Genomic DNA, 24,627 nt, shown 5'->3' on the forward strand with positions numbered 1-24,627 from the left:
GTTCAGGAGCCCATTATTCCTGAGCGTGTGTTCAGTGACGACAGGTCTCACGTGGACACCCAAGGAATGCTTGGTGATAGGGATAGTGATTTTGGTATACTCATAATACAAAAAGTGACTGCTGTGCATCACAAGACCTTTTTGCAGACTGTGTTCCGGTACAGAGTTACGTGACATGCACTGATGGCAATAATAACAATGAAAGTGAAGATGAAAATGATGAAAGTGAATCTAATGGTAACAAACAGTGACACTAATGTATCACAAGAAGAACATACAGACTTTGAGGAGGTAGAAGTGGACAGTGACGAGACATGCATTGACCTTGATAGTGATGAAAGTGAGCCTGACCCAACGAATGCTAGTGAAAGTGAGCCCATAACTCAGTCTTATAATGAAACTGAACTGTTGCCAGCATCAATTTATAATCAATGCTTTAGTATGTAATTGATTATGACGAGGCCATTAAAGTTATACGCACCCCTCAGGATGTACATAACTTAAAGTTACTATGATCTTCAGGGATAATAAAACAAAGGAACTAAACAAAGTAAGATTGTAATACTGTACTATTATCATAATACTGTTTTTACCAAAGATTATGCAAACTTTCTCTGCCTTTGTTTTCGTACGTTAATTATGTTGGGGGGATGAGTGTAGCGGTGCTTCCTTATTATTACACACTATTATACTTAACAATCTTATAAATCTTTGGCTAATAATAGACGGAAAGATAAATATTGATATGCAAATGAGTTTTTTATAATTATTTAAATTTTTTTTGGGGGGGGTGTAAGACAAGTGCTGTTTTTGGTGATCATTAACTTGTTTAACAGTATTAACCAACAATAATAAGAAAATTTTGCAGAAAAACACAATTATTGTTGGTTTGAAGATCAAAGTACTGTACATCACGGGTAGTTATTCTCATTCAACTCACGATAAAATAACTATTCACAGTACTAACTTCCAGTTTTCACAGTTCGCTAGGAGAGGGATTAAGCTGCATGATAAAAAAATGAACTCTCTAGCTTAAACAAAAAAAAAGTAATGATTGTTTGAACTTCAAAAAACTTTACGTGCATTTTTCTTAGCTTTTTGAATTTGGCGCTTCACCCTCTTCTAATGCGGAGTGCCTCATATGAGCATATAGACTCTAATTGAACTGGACTGAAATGACAATGGTGAAGTAGGTATGTAATTTGACAAGAAATAGGAAATCCTGTTAAGATGCCCGGGTATTGGGAGTACTGTACAGTATTGGTTAGGTTTTGCATATAGGTAGACTGAAATGGTTTGGACATATGGAGAGAATGGAGATGATCAACTGGCTGGAGAGATATACTTGAATTTGAGTGTGGAGAAGATGATAGTTAGGGTAGGCCAAGATTGACATGGGGAGAGGTTTTGATAAAGGATCTCGGGGATAAGCATCTGAATAGAGAGGTAGCAAGAGAGCATGCAGCTTTTAGAGTTTCCTTCAGGTAATCATGGCTAACCCATGCAAGCATGAAATGTAACCTTAAAATAATGTTGTTGATGATAAGAGAATTTTGAAATATACTTTTTAAAAAGGTAAAGAAATTATCACTAAGTGTAGTACACCGTGTAATCTGAAATAGTAATCGTTATTTTTCTTATAATTCTCCCTACACTGAAGTAGAAGTTATGTACCCATTAAGTTATTAAAATAACTCTGGGTCTTACTACTTTCTCATTCAATATTGTTAAAGATTTAATCTCCATGTAAGTGATGTATGCTGGTTGAAATAAAGGTGATCTGTCATTTGTTACCTGAATTTTAAGTGCATAATTTGAAAATGGTCATAGAAAGATCATGATGAATCAATGGCTGGCTTAAGTCCAGATTATCAAAGGTTCTTATGGGGAATATACTTTGCAAAAGAAGTTTTAAGAACTTACCAAACTGGTTGACTTCAGCTAGATCCTAATAAAAATTTCAAAATATAGCATCAGAATTAGTTAATGCCAAAAACTTTGATAACACCTCCCCCCCTCCTCCTTCCCCCCATTTTTCTTCTAGTGACATGCAAAAAGCATGTTAAAATAGGAATATAATAAAAAATAATTTTGCATTCTACAAATCTTAAGATTTTGCGATTCCACCCTGAGCCTTAATGACTAGCTGGGGTCATTTGGGGATTGATGCGGACAGATTCTTGAAATAGCCTGCAGCCATGTCATGGAGGCACATTTTTTTTTCAAGGAGTTGATTAGGTGAGGCACTGATGCGGTGTCACAGTCCTGAAGCTTTTTTTTCCATGTAAGACCAACAATTTCAATTGGATTTAAGTCAGGCGAGTTGCCTGGCTAATCCAAAACTTGTACATCATTTCTTGATGGAAATTAGTCCCCTTTTTGGCCTTGTGGCATGGGGCAGAATTGTGCATAAAAAGGGAGCACCTGTGGATGTCATAAAATGTGAGCATATGGTCCCTTAACACCTCAGTCTACCTTTCCCCATTCATCGTCACATTCTTTGGTAGAAAGTACAGTCCTCCATGACTGCATTCACCACTGAAGCAACCCCACAACGTGACAAATTCAGGATGTTTTACAATCTTTTTAGCAAACATGCTGTCATAGCAGCTGGCACTAACTGGTCTCCTCACCCTCCCTTGATGCACTGTAACACACCGAAAGGTGGACTCGTCACTCCACATAACCTTTGACCAGTCCTCAGCAGTCCACTTCTGGTATTTCTTGGCAAATTCCAGTCTTTGTTTCATCAGAAGTGGGTTCTTAGCAGGAGACCAGGAGGGGAAGCACAACTCCTTCTGCAAGTGATTCTGGATGGTCTGCTCAGAAATGTTCCCCAGCACAATTGGATGGGCTTTCTTAAGCTCAGTTTCTGATATTTGAGGATTCTTGAGTACTTCAGACTTTAGAAGTTTATCAGTTGCCTTTGTGGTCTTCCCAGGGCGACCTGGGATGGGTTTTCTGGGTGGAATGTTTGAGTCAAGACAGGCAGCAGCTGCTAGTTTGAGTTACTTGACTGTTGCAATGTCATTTTCACCAATCAAAAAGTTAGTATTTTGGACTTATCCACATCACTCAAGTACTTCCCAGGTATCTTGTCTAACATCAGGCCAAATTAAGCACCACAAATACATGAGAAGGGTACGCACAATTATCCAGGTGGAGCCACAGCTCAGCGAACACTGGCGGTTCTATGCTCTCAATGTCTCAACCATACTCCCAGAAGTTGCCAGATGTTACAACAATTTCGTATTCACTCAGTGTATGGTTGTGAACACAGAAAACCCTGATACGTTTTTCTCCTCTCAAAAAGTGCAAGGTTTACCTAGTGTTGGTTACGGTACTGGGATGAGAGTAATGTACTGGAAATTTTTCAAAATGTTTTCCATCATTTTTGTAGAAGTGTAGGGGCAGCAGCAGGACCTCCTGCAGAAACCTTTCATATCCGTACGGGAAGAAAGCAGAAGTGGGGAGGGGGGGGATATGTCAATCACATCGTAACATTATGCCACTACCTACTTAATCTTATGCTTTCACCTACACTACAACCTTATTCATTACCTGCGCAATTTCCTATACTACCACCCACACCACAAACTTATGCCACAACCCAATGCTCCCTCCACATCACAACCTTTTGCCACTACCTGCATCACCTCCCACATCACCTAACCTTATGCCATCACCCTCAACACAACTTTGTGTGTGTGACACCAAAAACCAACACCTATCTCATCCCATCTTTAGTGAGGGGGTAGCACAACAAGGGAGAGTGAAGTAAGGAAAGAAATGCTATTGACATACATATAAGAATATCTCGGAGTGCTTTGGCTATTTTGGCTATACACTATACCCTCATTAATTTGACAAAAAGAGGGCCCTGGCTAACTCGAATTACCAAAATATCCAAATTAACAAAGTTCAGAATATTTTGACATTGTTCAACAATTTCCAATTTTTTTCTCGATGATTCATTAGTTTTTTTGTTTTGTTTTTGTACCTTGCCTTGGCTGCCTCATAAAATAATCTATTTATAATTACTGTGCAAACATAAATATATTTTTTAAATGTACATACAGTAATAATAAAGTAATAAATAAATTTAACTAGGAGGTGAGCTGACGAGGCTAGAAGTGAGGTGACAAGGCACTTACACAGCACACACATTAACAGCACTACTAAACCATTGTCTTATAACATTTTAGTTCTTAATTTCTATTTTAAAATTTATAGATTCATGATGGCTCAATTTGGCTATATTTGAACTTAGACAACTGAACAGTTAATAAACCAGGGCATATGGAGATGCATTATACACTACAATAATATTTATTAAGTTCTGATTCTGATAAATATGCTACAATATTATTTACTAAGTGCTCAAGAAAGATCCTGTGGTAAGCACCAACCCCCTTGAGCACCGACAACAACGGTGCTTGAGAGATGCTGACAACATTGTTAGGGAGAGCAGCTGTTACTGCTCTGTAAACAAGAGACTGGGAGTACACTGGTGCAATAACTCATCTGGGATTTTGGGGGAAAATTAATAATTTTTAGATAATGTTTAATTTACCCAGCACCAAATGAACCTAAATAATATGGGAATTATGGTGAAATTGCATGCTATTGTTAAAAAGGGATTGCAGGCTGATGGGCATGGGAGGTGAGTTGTCCTCTCACTGCTCTGTCTAACCAGCATTCCCTCCCTCCTTCTCTGCTACCCACCACCTCCTGTCCCTGTCTACGCACCCAAATATAGTTTTGTATTTTAATGTAATTCATATTTTATTTCTATAATTCGTTAATCTGAATATATTTCATAATGGATTCCTATAATAATCATACAAGTGCGATGGCAAAAACCACACAGAAAAGACGATAGTGCACCTGACCCACGCCTGCTTAGGAAGCTGTGAGCGCACAGTTGAATCGACAAGGCTGAAATTTCAAGCCCGTCACTGCGTGACTTTTTGGAACCGCATGGTTATTTTGGGTTCATTCTGAATTAAAGTCGTTAAACTCGTCTTTAAAAAACAAAATAAAGAAACGTATGAATTAAGCTGAAATCCGAATTAACGAGGATACAGTGTATATGCTGCAATGGGAGTTGTATGCTAAGGAAACATTAGAAGGACTTGAATATTTCACACATCCCATTATGTTATTTTGTGGAGTTTGTTCATAGAACCAAAACTGCACGGCTGGCCATTGCATGTGAGATGTTTATCAAATTAGTTGCCAACAAATTTGAAGTTTCAACTACAAAAACTTAACTAGTTATTTTATTTATTGCCAGTACAGATAGACCCCGACTTACGACGGGGTTAGGGACCCAAATCCAGGTCGTAAGTCCGACAGACAAATTTATTTATTTATTTATTTATTTTATTTATTTTAATTTTTTTTTTAAATAAATAATCTACAATGAAATACAGTACAGTAAAAGTAATGAATAATGAGGAATGGATACAGTACAGTGAAAGTAATAAATAATAAGGAATGATTACAGTGTGACAGCACTTACCTTTAATGTAGTCAGCTGAATGCACATGGGGCCCCCATAATTTTCTAATTGTACATGGAGACAACATTAACTGGAAACGTTTTGGTTTAGAAAATGCGTGTCTTTTGAAAAAAAAAAAAATTTTTTTTTTTTTTTAATAAAAAATCTGCGGCGGTCGTAAGTCCCGACGGTCGTAAGTCGTAGCAGTCGTAAGTCGGGGTCTGTCTGTATTTGAATGAAGCTCCTATCTGCTTGTCTTTGAGAAAATGAGTAAAGCATTCAGTATATTGGTATTAAAGGTAAAGGTTAGAAGACAAGAAATATGAGATTGAAAAACATATTAAAGGTAAAAACAAAGGCATTCAACACTGTGCCCCTGTGATATGATTTTCCCCTCTCACACCCACCTTTTATTAAAAAAAAATACGATTAAATGAATTAAGGAGATTGGAAAATATTTTAAAGGTAAAAAAGACATTCAACACAAATGTGCCCGTTAAATGATCCTATGGTATAATTTCCCCTCACTCCCACCTTTTATTAAAAAAGATACAATTAAATGACTGAAGTCAATTAGAATGGAAAGAATGGCTGTCACCATATATTTGTCCTTGTCCAGATGATTGGGACCAAATTGTTAACTGCCACAGTAATTTATAAGAATTTTTTTTAATGACGACCCTTCTTTTCTATACTGTACATTTTATTTGTGCATTTCCTTTGTGTTTTCATGCCATTTTGGAAGTTTACATGTGGATCATTTGATTTGATTTTTTTTTATAGAGTATTATCCTTCCTTAATATATTGGAATCACTGTATTGAGTGTAGTGACATGCACCTACTTGCATCTGAAGAAAGAAGTACATTATTGCTTAGTAATTTTTGCCACATTTCTAAGTCTTCTGATATTTCTTACCCACTTCTCCCAAAAGTATGTTTGTCTATTTCCCATTAATTACATCTCTTGTCACAATGTCATTGCTTAATATGGAATCTCAGTTAGGAAATACAGTACCATGGCTAAGAGGTCACTGCTGTCAAGTCTTGTGTGAGATTGTCTTGATATTCAGGCCACATGGAGTTAGTTGGGTGTAACTTATTAACAAGGTTCATTCTTACTGTTAGAGATACCACCGTGCAAGTACAGCTTATTAACAGAAATGCATTTAGAGCAGACAGTATTAATGTTAGCCCTGGTAACAAAAATTATATAATTTGTATTACGGTTTAATAACATAATACCTACTGATTGCTTTTGGCAGTGCTTGCATAATTGCATTAATTGGTATACAGGTATTGTGAGGTTAAAGGCAGCTTTTTCTTTATAAGCTTTTTACAAATATTTTAAAAAGCATTATTTTCTATTTTCTTTGATCATACATTTCCACTTAAGCAAGAGACTTGTATATTTTATCAAGTTTGGGTTGTTACACATACTGTAGTATCTCTTGATTCTTGCATTTTTGTAAGTTAAACCATCCTAAGGCTAATAGAGTAATATAAGTAATTCTTGCTCATCTGTAGTTGATAATATATTAGATTGTATTATAGATCTTTGTAAAAAATTTGAGTTGCCATTACCGTAATTAAAATTGTTGTTAGTTATGAGTAAAAGTTTTCACTTGTTTAGTTTCATATTATTTGTGTCTTGCTGAGTTGTGAATTTATCTTCTTTCATTATAGTTGTGTTCCTTGTATGTTATTATTTTTTCATGTAATTTTATTTTGCTTTAGTAAATACTATACAGTATGTCACCAGTTTGTCAGGCATTACTGAGGGAGCCAGTGAACTGAGAGCTCAGTGTGGTTTGAAAAATATATGCAGATGATGAAAGAAGACTTGATTATCAGTTATGTTAAACTGGTTGAAGTTTTTTTTTCGTAGCTATAATTTAAATGCAACAACTACTAAAGTAATTAAAAAATATTTATATAATTAAAATTGCATGGTTCCTGCCCTTAAAGTTACTGGTGATAAATTTTTTATGCTTTCTGCATAAACATACTGTTTGCACTGCCCTTCACTTGCAGAGCTTAAACCCTAAGTTGGAGGTGGTGGGATCTAATTTCACTGTCAGCTCGGCTTACTGGTATCCCATCAGTGTATGCAGACAGGGATAGGGATAAAGATTTCTGTGCCACCTGGGCTTATTGTCATTGCTAGATCAGAGGGAGATAATCAGAATGACTTGACAAAGAAAGAATATGTTATAATACAGAACTTAGGTTATCTAAAAAGAAGGATTTTAAATTGGAAAGATTTTCGCAATTTTGTTCAGATTTTGTAGAGTAATTATTGCAGTGGAAACTTATACAAGTGTTCTGAGGACTAATGCTCGATCTGGAATCATCAAATATAAGGTAATTTAATATTTTTAAATCTTAAAGTGTAACTTAATGAAATTAAGCCAGATTTAGTTGAGCTTTATTGATTACCTTTTTGAAATACAGTAGTGTTATTTAACATCTGAGGAATAATCAAACTTAAGCATCCAAGCGGCAAAGAGCTGAGGTGGCATAGAGTCTTGCACCGTTCCCAGGCTGATGGCTCAGGTGCGTTCTCTTTCTCCCCAGCCCCCAAACTTCCCCTCCCCCATGGGGTCTACCACTTCACAAAGATCGCAAGACGACGCACGCCACACCGGTATTAAAAAAATCTTCCACGCTTTCGGCTTTCAGTCCTGAATGAAGCACAAGCAGAATGCGCTCAACCCACGCCTGTCTTGGACTCTTGAGAGACGCTGGCTGGTGGCTGGTAGAGTGTAGAAACCCCCCCCCCCCTGCCCTACCCTCTTTCTCCCTAGACAAATTAGTGTGCTGTATTGGGAGTTGCCTCACCTAAGAATGTCCTGAACATTGGATATCATACTTTAGGGATGTGTTTATTTTTGAAAGTCAAGAGGGTTAATTTTAAAATGCCTATGGCTTGTTGTAAGACCAATTTTTTTATTTTTTTAAATTCATCCATTTCCATTAATCATAGATATGATACATCAGAGGTTTTGAATTTTTAGGCTTGTGTTACCTTTGGCCATTCTTAGTGTGCATCATCCTAGCCACAGGGCAACTCATATGCATCCATGAAATATCAAAATACTTGTTGCATTAATTTAACAAGTTAGTGAGTTGGCAAGAAAGTGTTGATGGAAGTTCCATTGCTGTTTAATGTTTAATAGGTTGAAAATAAAACATATACAGAACAGTGCCACTTTCATTGATAATTGAGTTCAATAATTCATTGTTATCATCACTAGAAATTTATTTTGATATATAATAGGTTACAGTAATAGTACGTAGATATATATTTTTCTGAATCTCATCCCAAATTTGTAATTTTTTTCTGTCTTCCATTCACTAACCTGATAAACATCTTAAATAAATAGCAGCATGTCTATTAGAATATCCTCAAAATGCCTCAAAGTCCAGATACCATTAGATGATGACTTGTAAAGCCTCAGTATGGGTAAGCAATCGCCAGCCTCCACAGCGTCGAAAACACTTTGTGTTCTGGCAGAAAAAGATAATTAAGAAGCATGATATCTTAGGGTACAAGGAACTAAGATGTAATGATGATTTTCAGCAGTTCCTGTATTAGTTCCAAATGGGATTCATTGAAAATTGGTGAGTTATGAAATAGTAGTTTCCATGTCAAAAATGGGCAAGTTGACACCACTTGCCTCAAGTTCCCAAATAGTTACTGGTTTGCAAGAAATTTAAGCTTCAATCTTCAAATAAATATCTAGTAATTTTTGTGTATGGAAAAATAATGGGTCCTCTGTTTCATAATCTCCAATTTCCCATTAGACACCTTAGATATTAATGTATGAAAAGTTTTGAGGGAAGATATTAATAACTTCCCTCTTATTTAGTACAACATTCATTATTTTTTAATGACAAGGAGGGCAAAGCTACAAATGTATTGAAAATAAATCTTAGGTTATCTATTTTTAATAATAGCTGCAATATTAATGATGGGTTTTGTTAAGTTTACTGCCAGTACACAAGGTTGTTGTCGCCACCCACCTGCCCTCCTCTCACCTCACCTAAGAGTCTGTTTCACTGTTGTGTGTTGTTGCTGTATTGAGATATAATTTATTTGTAGTCAGCATTATTTTATAGTGTACAGGGGAAAAACCCAGTCATCTATATTTTTACGCAGATGCATTAATTACTTGAACTTTAAAGATTTTTTTTCTTTTCCATAAACAATTTACTGTTGTCTGTCTAGGGGCCACTTTTGCATATTTCTCGTCTTCTATGCAATCTTTAAATTGTAGGTTCAGTAAGAGAAATTTTATTGTCCTCTTATGGCAATATCCGAGTCGATAGAAAATAATGTCTTTAATTAGTTACCCGAAATATGTTATTTAGTCAAGTTATTTTGCATATATTTAATATATAGACTTACCCTTTTTCACAAAATTTTTATATGCCAAGTTCATACAGTAGTATGACTTGTTATGATTCCAGTGAATTAGACTAAGTAATTAATAAACTTGGAGGTTGTGTTAGACAAGAAATTAAAGTTTGTGGTTGCCATTATTTTCTCAATTGACTTTTCAGTGTGATGCTAGATTACTTTTAACTTGTTAGCCAAAGATGGGTAATAAAGCAAAAAATAGTCAAGATTTTTTTTTATTAGGCCAGATTTCCATAGTGTAAATTCCAATACTTGTAATTGATGTTGAAATCAGGAATGGCACAGTATACATGGGAAATTACTTCAGTTAAGACTACTGTATTCCTTATTATGTGAGGAATAAAAATAGGGTTTAATTTGGAATGTATGCAATGTATAAAAGAATGTGCTTCCAGGTTTTAAAAGTGAACTTTGTGCTTGTTGATACATTATTATATGAAGATTATTTAAGTGTTCACAAATATGCAATCCAGTAACATAAATGATGAATTGTTGTTGGAGATACTGTAGGATAGTGTTTGGAGATAATCTAGCTCATAATTCTGGTTATTTTAAAAAAAATGGTGCATTCTTGTTCTTAGCTAACATTCTTTAGACTACACTAAAGGGAATACCAATTTGTCTTCAAAATATACTGTGATACAAACTTTATGCAAGATTGGAAGTTTATAATTAGGTTGTAGTAGGCTCATAATCCTTGGGATTTTATTTTATTTTTCCAATAGACAAAGCGTTTTAGTTATTGTCTGTTTTATCGAAAGATACCATTAACAGTACTTACTTTACTGTACAGTTAATCAAAATTCTTCAGCAAAATTATTTTGTTCATGTGGATCTAGATTACAGTTGTACCCCGCTTTACGCGGTCAATTGAACCCACAGGGTACCGCGTTAAGTGAACAACAGAACATATGGGATTAATTCCAATAGAGACTGGCCCGACCCCAAAACTCCACTTTTTGACGACACACAACTATGTTGTAGTAAAAATATTATCTTAACTTTATGATGGTATGCACACACAATTAATAATTAAGAGAAATATCAATAATATTAGGTTTTTTAACACTTACATTAGTAGAAAAAATGGCTGGGCACACGGGGATGGGGGGGTTGGTTCCGAGGCAGAGGGCAGATTATTAGCCCTCACCTGTATCAATTGTATCACTATCCACTACAGAGGCTTGCAGGGCCTCTTTGTCAAACCCCTCAAAGTCCATATAAGTCCATATCCTCACTATAATTATCACTATCACTGACTTGGGCCGGCTGTGGTGGGTGGCGGGTGAAGAACTCGGTAATGTTTTGATGACTGGGCGACCTTGTGCGCATCGTGCCCGCGCCGCTTCCCGCGTATATGAGTAGATGAACCGCGTTAAGTGAAAGTTCGGCTCTGGCGAGGCACCTCGTGTATGAGAAATCGCGTTAAGTGAAACCGCGTAAAGCGGGGTAATACTGTATAAAAAATGTTATAACTTTTACCTCGGTCAGTCAGTCTTTATCACAAAGCTTAAGCAATATTATGGGAAAATAGGCCAATCTTGTATCATACTCACAAATATTATTAAAAACAAAGGCTTGCTAAAAGAGGCTATTCTTGGAAAAAAAAGGTGATTATTGTGTCAGTAAGTTAGGTTTTAAGTTCTTAGTGCAGGGATAGAAACACCATTAATAAATGGAAAATACAAAGTTTATGTATTTTAATAGATTGATGAGGATTGATCATATCTCGGTATCTATTACATTTGGTCCTCTGTGCTCTATGTCCGAGGGTGGCCTCTTATAGAATCTTCCCTTGGCTTCGTCAACCTAAACAATTTTTTGAGATTTTCCAAATTATTCCCCATGTCTATTTGGTGGACTTTTGTGCATATCATTGTCAGCCATTAGCCAATTCCTGTGAGCACTTGAAAGTTCTGGTTAGTTCTCATGTTGCTCAAGGTAACACCAAAGGGAAGCACACATTTTGTATTTATATACAGTACAGTAATGAAATAATGGCATGATGCACAAAAGTAAGGTTCCCTCCACAATGCAGTATGTTTCATTGGTAAAGTTTCAACTCTGAGCGTGTGTGCGTGTCCGAGCGCACACGCACTCAATATGTATTGAGTGATGGCATTAATAGATACCATTGTTAAGGAGTTTAGCTCTTAATGGATTAGTTTTCATGCAGTTTTTTGGGGGCCTCAAGGTAAGAAGTGACATTAGAGTTAAGAACCTGACAAGAGAGACTGCAGGAGACCATGTAGCATAGAGAGCTACCATCAGGTAACCATTGCTAATCCACACAAGTGTGGAAAATGGCCATAAAACGATGATGATGGAAACACGTTATATTTAATAGTATGCCTCCTGGCAACCGTTTTTTGCATAATTTTCTTTTACTTAAAAGTAGGATATTTGTTGATTTGATACAAGATAGTTAAATAGACTTTGGAGGTAGAATTTTGTTGTTGAATATATACGGTTTTGTTGTAGAATTGTTAAAGTGTATAGTATTATCATGACCTCTTAGGGTAACAATAAGCTGAAAATTTGTTGCTTGTGTTAATACCACATACAGCAGTGTTAATACCACAGTTTTGGTTTGCTGTCCCAAAGGGGTTGAGATATTAATATATGCTGGTCATAAATTCAAAAAGAAACTGGGATGAAATATCTATCAGAGGAAATTTGCATCTTAGCATTATGAGCCTATAAAGGAATAGTACTCTTGCACACGCCTTTAATTCAGCATCCCAGGCCCTGGATTAGATATTCCATCTCCCTTCTCAGTGAAAAACTGCTCAAATTTATAATTGCAAAAAACAAATAAAAAATAAATAAATAAAGATTTGAAAAAAATATATATAGAGTATATGTATGAGATAAAGGTCAGCTTTAATCCCATGTGCCTGGTTGATATATTTAATAGACAATAATGTCAGCTACTTTGCAGGATATAGTGAGGGGGCTGTTCCTATATACTGTAACCTCTTAGATATACAGTACAGTATGTACAGTATATTGCGTGTGGAAAAAAATATTTTTGAATTTGATGACATGACTGCACTGAATCAAAATAGACAGACATACAGTACTGTACTATTTGGAAAATGGTCAACTCTTATTTATCATTTCCATTGTTCGAAGTCATTTTGAAAAGACAATCCGTGTTAACAATTTCAGTTGTGTACCTTAGCAGCAGTAGTAGAGCACTTGCATTCTTCAGTGTTTGAAATTACAGTTGTCTTTCAACAAAAGTTTCATAACAGGACAACACTAAAATTTGTATGTAGATTAAAATGTCATTTCTAAATTTCAGTGTGCAAAATTCACTTTAAAATTCAGAACCATATATTTTGTCATCTGACATACTGTTCTGATAATGTTTATTATTCTTGCATTTCACAAAAAAAAATATATATATATTTTTTCGGTAAATGCAGTAGTTGTGTAACATTGTCTCACCGGTATACCACAGCCAAACTCCTGTAAATGCAAAAAACTAAATGGAACAGTCCCTCTTCTCAGTGGTGTTGTATATTAGCACCTTATGTATGCATTTGAGGATCAGATTGAAATGAGAAAGAAAATGGAATATATTATTTTTAATATTTATTCCTTGAAATCATGTAAATGACAGTAAAGTTGATATTAAAATTTGGATTAACTACCGTATATTGACCTTAAAATAATATGATTGCAAGGTATTTGTTGCAGCTGAATTAAATTTATTGTTATGCTTTAGGGAGGTCAAGGCTGCCATTTTGTATTCCTTGCGTCAAGGCTTCAGCTCTCACACATTGTGAATTTTCCAGCAATACTTAGAAGTAGGGCACATAAATTATTTTGTATTTATGTTTAATGCACATTTTATTTTTTTCTGGCCAAGCTGTATGTGATATGTTCCTCTCAGTACTTAATACAGCTGCAGTTTTATGTATGATATTTTACTCAACTTGTTGGCAAGGTCATTGCTCTACAGACTCACTCAACTTTAATATTATAAGTATTTTATTTTATTATTTTATTATTATTGATATTATTATTACTATTATTTAAGAAACCCAAGCTTCATTAAATGGGTGATACATAGAAGACCTTGTAACAGGTTGAGATGCACAGAGGTTTGTATAGTTGGTCAAAAACTCTCAAAGCATGTTCATTCCTTGGTGCTGGGATATATATGTTTGGTGTATGTCATTTATTACAACAGCATAATCACAGCAACTTGGCAAGTTATGTTACACGTGCTTTTATGGAAATATATTAAAGATGCTCATTTGTTACCATAACAAAATTGAATAGTGACACTTGTGTACCTTATCAGAAATAAATCATGTGAGCTAGATATTTTGTTTGCTTTTATTCCTTGTGTATGTTTATTTTATTATTTGGTTTTGTTCTACCTGCTTCATTTGTAATGGTACAAGTAAAATGTGTTTGACATTGCATGTTCATTTCTTTGCATGTGAAATTTTTTTGCATGTTCAGTGTGATCCCGTTTACTCATGGGTTTGTTTACAAAGTGCTCTGTTTTAACAAGTGTAAGAATATTTCTAGTCATTAATATCTGAGTTTTGTGTTGTTGCAATACGAATTATTTTGTTTGTACAGTATATTATAAACATGCATAATTCCCCCCTCCAAAAAAATGGCAGTAGTTTTTATATGTTCATGTTCATGATATAATTCAGATATTTATGAATGGATTTTTTATTTCCACTGCTTGTCCTTTCATTCTGTGGCTTGATTATATGTCACAGACCAACAACATTCTTTTATGGAATATAAAGAGATGTAGCTTTTGTCAGAAGGATCTTACTATTCATAAATGGTTGAGAGCTGGGTTTATCATGGTGTACAAAAAAGTAATTACTAGTAAGATATTAATACCGGGTAGTTGTTTATATAATCATCGTATTATTATTTGATAAGTGTTATTTATGTATATTTAAGTAAGTTACTAAAGTTTACACAAGTTTCTAATTTAAAGTCACTGCTTATAATAGTTTATTATTTAAGAAGAAAGGTAACTCAGAACCATGGGTGTAGTTTATTGCACACTTTGCTACATTGAGTGCACTTTCCCCAGTCATCTTCCAGGTGGTGGACAAGTAAAGGTGGTGGTATATTTATCTAACCATTGATGTATATTGTTAATTAAATTGTGTTAACTAATGGCAGAATTCTCCATGGTCAAGGTGGTGTAATTTTCATAAAGGTTTTACACAGTGGAATCTCAATAATTCCAGTCTTTATTCCAGTATCCTCCAAAAACCAGCAAAATTCAAGTGTACAGCGCTGTATTACCATAAATACTAACAGCTGGCAACACCTTGAAGTAAAGTAGTTTTTGGTATTGCGGCCCTGATGCCTGGTGGTGCAGTTGTCCATGCTCCTGCCTGGTGGTGCAGTTGTCCATGCTTCCACCTAGTGATGCAGTTATCCATGCTCCTGCTTAGTGGTGCATTTGTCCATGCTTCCACCTAGTGGTGCAGTTGTCCATGCTCCTGCCTAGTGGTGCAGTTGTCCATGCTCCTGCCTGGTGGTGCAGTTGTCCATGCTCCTGCCTGGTGGTGCAGTTGTCCATGCTCCTACCTGGTGGTGCAATTCTCCATGCTCCTACCTGGTGGTGCAGTTGTCCATGCTCCAGTCTGGTTGTTATTGTCTGGTGGACCAGATGCCTATGGTCCTGCCTGATTGTTGTAGTCTGGTGGACCAGATGCCCATGGTCCTGCCTGGTTGTTGTGAGACCACGACCCAGTTATGGGTGTACAGCAGTGATATTTTTAAATGCTTTTTATAAACAGGATACATAAAACAATATAAATTTAGGCAATTTTTTAGAAGCAGTTTGGATCTCTATATACTTTACTCCATAAACACCAGAAAATTCTTAAGTCCTGCCACTACTTGGTCTCAATCATACTCCAGTATTGAGGTTCCACTGTACAGGATATTTTTATTACGTATTACAGTGTGTGAACATGCAAATTACTTAAATGTAAATTTTAACCTTTATTTAATAAGTTTACATATTATACATTTTCAAAGACTTAAAAACAATTTGAGATGTAAATAATGTCAGATTTTTTTAAAAATAGTCTCCATAATTTTCATCATCATTATCATTACCATTTTATGAGCTTGTGTGGGTTACCTGTGTTTACCTGATGGCAGATCTTCACATAACATGGTCCCTTGCAGCCTCACTCATTGGGTACTTATCTCTTGAGGTCTTTCCTCACAACCTCTCCCCATATCATTTTTGTTCTACCCCTTGCTCTCCTCCGCATTCAAACTCATGTAGTCTTCTCCATTCTCTCCACATGCTTGGGCATCTCGATCACCCTCTATGCAAAACCTTGTCGATACCCTCTATCCCCAGGGTTTCCAATCTTTCAACATAGCTTTACTCATCCATGTCACCATTGTCACTTCAACTCACTCAAGCTTAAATTAGGTCACCCTCCTTAACTACCCATGTTTCACTGCCATACATCACACATCTCACAATAATTCTGTTTTATTGGTTGTATATGTACTGTACTAAGTAGGGATGATAATTTGTTATTCTTTGTGGAATTTTCAGATTCTTTTTAGTATATAAGTATATTTCATTTTTATTTATTCCAGGCTTCATGATGAACTCGTGTGAAATTAAAGTACAGTACTGATAAGAATGTACAACTTAATGAGTACAGTACTGTGAAGCCACTCCTGTTATTATTGGTCGTAGCTTCTATTTTAGTTGAAATTTGAATCCTTCTTTACTTTGTGAATTGAGAGAGAACTTTTGAAAAGACCAAAAGTTGTCTTAGAGTAAACAATCATAAGTTTTGTATTTCATATCGAAATGGGAAGGATGTATCTCAAACAGGATATAGATATAACAATAAGTCCTCTAATAAGATTCATGATGCAGAGGGGAGTATTCCTTTAACTAGGAAGTCCCATTACGGTACAGTATATTGAAACATTTCCATGGCTGTTTATAAGCATACTGGAACCATTATTTATGGCAATGTTATCTTTAATATAAATAATAAAGCATTAATAAGCCACATGTAATATAATGCAGTGTTCTGTTTTCTTAAGTACTGTATATTACAGTAGGTCCCATAGACCTGTTGATAGCCCAGTGGTGGCATTGTTGATCAAGCATGCTAATTTCCAAGCCTTGTTACATAAAGAGGTAGTTAGGCTGGCACGTCACACAATTTTCTTAATTTCTCCAACTTTAAATTTAGGTGCCCATTCATAGGTGGGTGGACCTCAGGCATGAACCAGCAACCCTTAGGACAGGAGGGGAGTGTTGTATTCACTCAGCTGCATCCCATCTATAGTATGGGGTAAAACATAGTTTTGGACAGACATAATGAATACCCAAAAAGATGTCAAAATCTCAGTGAACATAAATTTGGATAGCTCAAGAACTGGGAAATCTACAAATTGGTTACTCTCTACATAACCTGGATGAACCAGAAGTTGAGATGTAGAGGTTGAACAGTCACTGTGTAGACTGGAGCTAGTCCTGGGGTTTCACATCATATGTGAAATAATAGGAATATTTTCTTTTAAATGTGGTGCAAGTCTAATACTACCATGTTTACTGTATACTAAGAAGATTGTCAAAATTTTCTGGAAAAGTCCTCAACTTGCGGTGATGACAGTTTCGGTACGTGCATCTTGAATAGAAAAGTTTTAGCTGATGCATGAAGTTGGGGTTAGAAAGAAAATTTTCTTTGTTCCCAGTTGTCAGGCCTTTTCTGAATCAAGGATTGAAATAGTTCAACTCCAGTCTGTGTCTACTCTTTATTTCCCAGATGATCTATCCAAATGAGAAACAAAAATGGATTCATTACCACTTCTCAAAAGATGTGAATTTTTTAGTTTCTGGGTAAGGTCCCCTTCCTGCTTGTGAAGGTGGATAAACTTGACCTTTGTTTCTTTAGATATAAATTTAGGTACTCATTTACTGCTGGGTGAATGAGAACTGCCCTGGTTTGCAAGCCAGGGACTTTTAGAATGGAAGGTGTTTCTTTAGTGTAGATATAAATTTAGGTACTCATTTACTGCTGGGTGAATGAGAACTGCCCTGGTTTGCAAGCCAGGGACTTTTAGAATGGAAGGCACCCCTTCCTTTTATATGCAGTACGAGTCCACAAATTTGGAGCAAAAATAGCCACAGAAAAGCATTGGTAGTGGGATCTTCAAAATATCACATTGTCTGCTGTAAGTGTTTCATCATCATCTCCCCCCACCCTCTCCCATTCTCCTCCTCCATCTTGTCTCATTTTCTTTCTAACTTTCTGCTTATTTTCTTTCTTTTTCTTACGTTCTAGGTTTCTTAATTTTTTCTAGCCTTGATTTCTTTCTTTCTATTTTTCTTATTTCTTTCTAGGTTGCTTTCTATCCTTTCCATTCTCTGTCTGTGGAACTGACTGCTTTTGAGCTCCCAAGCTCAAGGTTTCTGCTGTTTTGCTATGCATTATTTTGGTTCCTGTATGATTATTATTATTATTATTATTATGAATTATTTAAACAAAATATATAGAATTGAATACAGTGGTTTTGAACCTAGGGGTCACAACTTGTGGTGGATCATGAAGCCAACAATATGGTAGAAGGGGTTACAGCCCTTTGTGGATCATGAAGCCAACACTATAGGGTTTACAGCCCTTGGTGGATCATGAAGCCAACAATATAGGGGGTTACAGCCCTTGGTGGATCATGAAGCCAACAATATAAGGGGTTACAGCCCTTGGTGGATCATGAAGCTAAAAACATGGGTGGGTCATGTATGTACAGTATATACTGTATATCTGTAAATTGATATACGTAGCAAGGCTTGTCTTAATATAGTAAGGACTCAAGATAGAATAATGTGAGAATATTATAATGGAGTTTGAAAGCATGAGGGTAGAAGTGATCTAAATGGACCTATCTCTACCATATACTGTACAGTTGTTCAATAAGTAATACAGCCCATAGAATAAGAATTTATTTATTGGTGTACAGTACTGTACTGTAATTATAAATTTTAAATGTATACTACAGTATTTCATTTGGTGAAGATTTTTAATGGATACAGTTAACTCAAATTAGCCTCGTACACTGGAAAATTATTGTATAACATTTAAGGTGCAGTAAACAATATCCAGAGAATCAGTTGCTGAAAGTGTTTTACAACATAATTCATCAAGTTTGTGCAAAAAACAAATATGTCAATCTTCCAGCAATTATTGTAAGTTTACATAAATAAACATGGTTATTCTGTTCTTAAGTATTGATTGAACGTTGATAAATTTTGGATTGAATGGGATATAATACACAAAATATGGAGGTTAGTTATGTCTTATAACACCAAGTGAAGGTTTTTCTTTAGGATTTTGATAAGGATTGTTTATGACCTCGTTGTTTGCTAAAGAGAATGCAATTAAGTTGCCTTGTCAAAGAATTCAATTGATGCAGTGATTGTGCAACTGTAAAGATATGTTCTACTTATAAAATGAGAATGCAGTATGTGGGAAATAGGTTGTACAGTGATGTGGTGTTTAACAGATACTTATCACCATAGGTAATGGAGGAATATGGTTGTGGGAACCAGATTCTTAGATACAGGTAGTTCTGCTATAACGCGATAATTGTGTTCTTGTAAAATATCGTGTTATAGAAAATCGCGTAATAGAAATAACAGGGCTTATGGAGAAAATAGGGTTAGGTGCAGATTACTCGAAATCGAAAAAATTTAGTAGTTAGCCTAACACAAAGGATAGCACAGTCTAAATAAATGTTACATTCATATCTAATAATGAAATCATACAGTAAATTTAACACTTTACCTTGAAAAAATATGAATGTAACTTGATGGGGGAGAAGGGTGATTTTGAGGTTGATAACATCGAGCTTCTCTTCAAGTGTTATATCCTTTCTTTTACGATAATCACCGGGAATTCTATCATCAGAACGCTTTTTGGAGATATTCTTCTTTACCATATTCACAGTTAATACCACAAAATTGGAGAAATAGTAAGCAAAAATCGCGTTATAGCAAACAAGCGTTCGCGTTATACAAATATTGTTCCGAATTCATAAATCGCGTTGGAGCAAATTCGCGTTATCAAAACACGCGTTATAGCAGAACTCACTGTATGTTGCTTTTAAAATTGGTGGACAAGGGCAAGGTGGCTGCAATGTAAACAATTAAGTTATTGTCCTCTGGAACAAGAACATTCTGCAGTATCTGTCAGGTAGTATAGTGAATGAGTGAAGGTAGACCCAGTTATATCACCCACCCATGTTTTAGGGCAACAGTTTATTTAATGTCCTTCTGAAAGGGGAATATTTTTTATTGGCAGTAGATAGAAAAAGGTTTTGCAATATTCAAGGTAGATTCTGAAAACTTTTTGGGAGAGTTGTGAAGTTTTTAGTGAACTCGACTTCAAGAATCTTGACGGAAAGATCCTTGCTTACGTACCTTGTTGGCTTTATCTTGGTATAATTTATTGTATCAGTTTCATTCATCCTCTGTCAAGGGAGCCAGCATAGGACTATTTATATAAAACATAAGGAACGAATCGGCAACATCATTTAGACATATTACCGAGTGGTTAATCTATAAAGATAAGCAATTCTGTGCAGTAAATAAGCTGTTGGAACAGTAATGGCACTGCATGGCACAGTACGCTGTACTCCACATGTGGAAATTTTTTACGGGATGTATAGGTAGATATACTGTATAATTTTCTCAATGTTTAAATTTTTTTTATTTTTTAAATCTCTTCACACTTTATTAATGTTTCCTTGATGGAAAATGATTACTTTATCTTGACATTGATTAATGCACAGTTTTTTAATGTAATACTGGTGCCACATGACTGCTGTCATCATCACCTTAGAGTAAATTACTGTACTTGTAGTTCCATCTGTAGTATAGTACAAATTATTAATGCATTTTAGTAAGTTGACATTCACTTACCAATATTGCAATTGAATCAAGCATTTATTCAATAAAATAAGAAAGCCATTTTTCAACTACAGTTTTTGCTTAGTTCCATAGTTAGTTTAGAAAACAGTTATAAATGGTTCCTAGTAATGCTTTACTGTACTTGACAAATTTAGAAAAACTTGGAATAAAACTTGTTTCTTCTGTTGTTAAAATGTGTTGAGTTGTGTAGAAGGTTATTTAACAATTTATATATTGAACTGATGGTTCTTCAGGTTTCACATAGCTCTCAATGTAGAAAAAATTTCCTGGCAGTGAAGCATGTATGGGACTGAGTTTCCTTAAATTTTTCCTAAGGTTTACAAGCAGCACTGTGTCATTCCAAACATATGTAGTGTTGAAAATTATGTAGCTTAAAATTTAAGTACCCTACCTGTGTCTTTTATTATGATAGTCATAGACCTCCTCTTATAGTAAAGGGGATTATTTATTTGCCACTCTCCTGCAGTGACAATGTTGCACTCTTACACTTTGTATTGGAAAAGCTAACAAGAACTGCACTCTGAAAATATTATAACATGCCTTTATAATTATTTTTTCTTTTGAGCTGGTGTTGGCAGTTTGTTAAAGTGCATGATGAACAAAAAATTATTATAGCTGTACAGTATTGATTGTTATGTGCATGAGTAGACTAGTTGCAGTAACTCCCTACTTCACGACTTGTCTGAAAATGGTGGTGGTGGACATGAATAATATCATATAATTTATACATACCAGGGAATACGTAATACTAATACAGTGTACTGTATACTATAGTAGCAATTACACATGAAGTGGTTTGTGTTAAGTACTGTACTGTACTGTGTGGATATGTATATACTGTATATATATATATATATATATATATATATATATATATATATATATATATATATATATATATATATATATATATATATATATATATATATGTATGTATGTATATGTATGTATGTATGTATGTATGTATGTATGTATGTATGTATGTATGTATGTATGTATGTATGTATGTATGTATGTATGTATGTATGTATGTATGTATGTATGTATGTATGTATGTATGTATGTATGTATGTATGTATGTATAATTTAAATTTCCTGAGTATCGGAATACCTGTATTACATGTACTGTAACATTTCGTAATGGTAAGAATTTTCAAAATCATTAATTTGTTAAATTCATGTACATGTACCGTACTGTACTATCCATGTTTGTTTTGAGAAAATCAGATTCTGTTTGTCATCAGATGAGGAGCATTTTGTTTCCAATGAGAGATACTTGTACAGTACTACTACATTTCTTTTTCATTGTAACCTTACCCAATACCTTCACTCTGTTGAGCCATACAAAGCCTTTGCTAGTATGATTTTGTGAACTGTGTGAGGTAGCTTTATGATGGTCAATCCTGACAGATTTGATGACTGGTTTAGACTGCATTTTAACCTCCCCTCTAGACACAGCTGATGGTCAGTTCCTCATCAATCTTGTTCACTTCTTCCATGTCAGAATAATTTAATTGTTTAATTGTAGAATTTGTCTTCATTATCAAATTGGCATTCAATATTTTCTTTTAAAATTAAGTAGGCCACTGTTCAGTGGAGGAAACCCACTCTATTCTGTGTAGGAAACCCACTCTATTCAGTGTAGGAAACCCACTCTATTCAGTGTAGGAAACCCACTCTTATCAGTGTAGGAAACCCACTCTATTCAGTGTAGGAAACCCACTCTATTCAGTGTAGGAAACCCACTCTATTCAGTGTAGGAAACCCACTCTATTCAGTGTAGGAAACCCACTCTATTCAGTGTAGTAGGCCCCCACTGCTTGGTGTAGTAAGCTTACCTCAAAAAATTCTTCTTGTGGCTGTACAGGGGTCCCTGGGCTACAAAAGGTTCCATTCCCAAGAGTGTTCCTAAGTAAAAAATGTATGTATAGTGGTCCCTCGGTTAATGAGCACAATTCATTCTAGAAGGTTGCTCGTTAACCGAAAACTCATTAACTGAAACCATTGTTTCAATGGGTTTTTGGGTAATTGGTTCCAGCTCACCGAAAATTGCCTAAATTCAACAAAAAAGATAGAAAAGTACACTTACTTTGAGGTGTGTATATAGAAGGCTCCGGGATGATGATGATGATGGGAATTAGAATGGGGGTGGAGGAGAAGGGAGAAGAGAAGGCATGGGGGTGGAAGAGAAGTCACCCCATGGTGCCATTTCACCCATAAAATTTTAGTTCTCTTGGTGTAATTCAAGATTATTTTCTTTAAATCAACACTGCACTGCATTATATATTGTCAATATGTAAAATAAATTTCAAAATGACCAATAATTTGCTTGCAAACACAGAAAAAAAGCGTTTAGTTGAAGAGAGTCTCAAGCAAGATGTTACCTCCACTGAAAAGACACAAAGACTGACGCCTGTTTGGTGTGTTGACAAACTGGTTGGCGAGCATAAAACTAGTTTCCTTACCTTTAATTATGTTCAATAATTGTTAAAATGACTAAAGAAATTAATATTAAACCCTTAAAATTATTGAATAGTATAAACTTCTTGATATTTACTAAAATGGTAAGGAATATAAGCCCTAGAACCGATTGCTGTATTGGCTGACTAATACTACAGCAGGTGGACCGCCAAATGCAAGCGAAAACATGTTGAGGCTGGCTCGTAAGAAACTCGTTAATCGAGGGATTGCTCGTTAACCGAAGTTAAGAATCTTATGGAAGGTAACTCGTTAATCGAAATCTCGTTAACCGAGGGACCACTGTATGTAAGTCGAAACACATGCTATGTGCTTAGTGTACAGAACAATGATTGAAATCCCACTATATTATACCCTAAGGCCTTATATACTTACATCTAAGATCACTTAATTTAAGAGAAAAGAAGAAATAGAATGACAAAATACAGTAAATGAAAGTAAAAAATAAGTCAAGTAAATAAGATACTGTAAATTTAAAGTTTAACCTCGTTCGTATCGACGGGCATTCGTAAATCGGGGCCCCCATGTATATTACGTGTCTTCATATGAACAAAGAGTGGCTGGTCATGACAGTTCAAATTAGAGTGTGTGCAGATGAATCATAACCAGAAAAATAAAATTGATAAATGTTTTCTTACCTCAGCATTACAATATGTAGACCGTATACAGTAAACTGGCAGTCCCTGACTTACGACGGGGTTAGGGACCCAAATCCAGGTCGTAAGTCGAAAATGCAAAAATAATACATAGGAAATCTAAAATGGGTGTCTCTTTTTCTTCTCAGCACCACAAAACTCTCACTTTTAAGCTTGCCAGCCATTTTAAAGGGAATTACAAACGAAAATTTTGTCAGTACACAGCGCAATCACTAACATCGGGACTCGAAAATACGTAATTTGAAAAAAAAATTGGTATGACTGCGGCGGTCATGTCCGGTTGATCGTAAGTCGAGGAGTACCTGTAGTTTGAGCACAGTTGATTACTTTAACATAAAATCCATGCCTCAGCTCTTTGAAGTACAATATTGATATTATTTATAACTCATTAAAGTCTGTAATTACTGTATTGTAAATAAAGAACACGGTAAACAAATGAGATGCAAACATCTAATGTCAGTGCTTAGCTGTCAGCCGAGGTACAGTACTGTTTCCCTTTCTGGCTGTACCGTGCTACAGCTGTAAGATGTCACCTAAATGGATATCTTTATGTAAAATTTGAAGTTAAATGTTGAAGTGTATTTTCATCTT

General features: G+C 35.3%; 1 protein-coding gene across 13 annotated transcripts in view; it reads left to right on the forward strand.

Annotated features, from left to right (window-relative positions):
• The window catches only part of LOC121867167 (kinesin light chain-like), a 120,205-nt gene that overhangs the window by 80,432 nt on the left and 15,146 nt on the right, over nucleotides 1-24,627 (forward strand). For 3 of the 13 annotated variants that reach the window (XR_006089095.1, XR_006089097.1, XM_042366937.1), the window contains one exon: nucleotides 8,079-8,148. The exons of the other annotated variants lie outside the window; for them this stretch is intronic. The gene's annotated coding sequence lies outside the window, so the exon portion shown is untranslated. Of the gene's footprint in view, nucleotides 1-8,078; nucleotides 8,149-24,627 lie in introns of those variants that run through there. 13 annotated transcript variants of the gene reach the window in all.

The sequence above is a fragment of the Homarus americanus genome, unplaced genomic scaffold (assembly GCF_018991925.1).
Source record: "Homarus americanus isolate GMGI-L3 unplaced genomic scaffold, GMGI_Hamer_2.0 scaffold6317, whole genome shotgun sequence".
NCBI classification, from domain to species: domain Eukaryota; kingdom Metazoa; phylum Arthropoda; class Malacostraca; order Decapoda; family Nephropidae; genus Homarus; species Homarus americanus.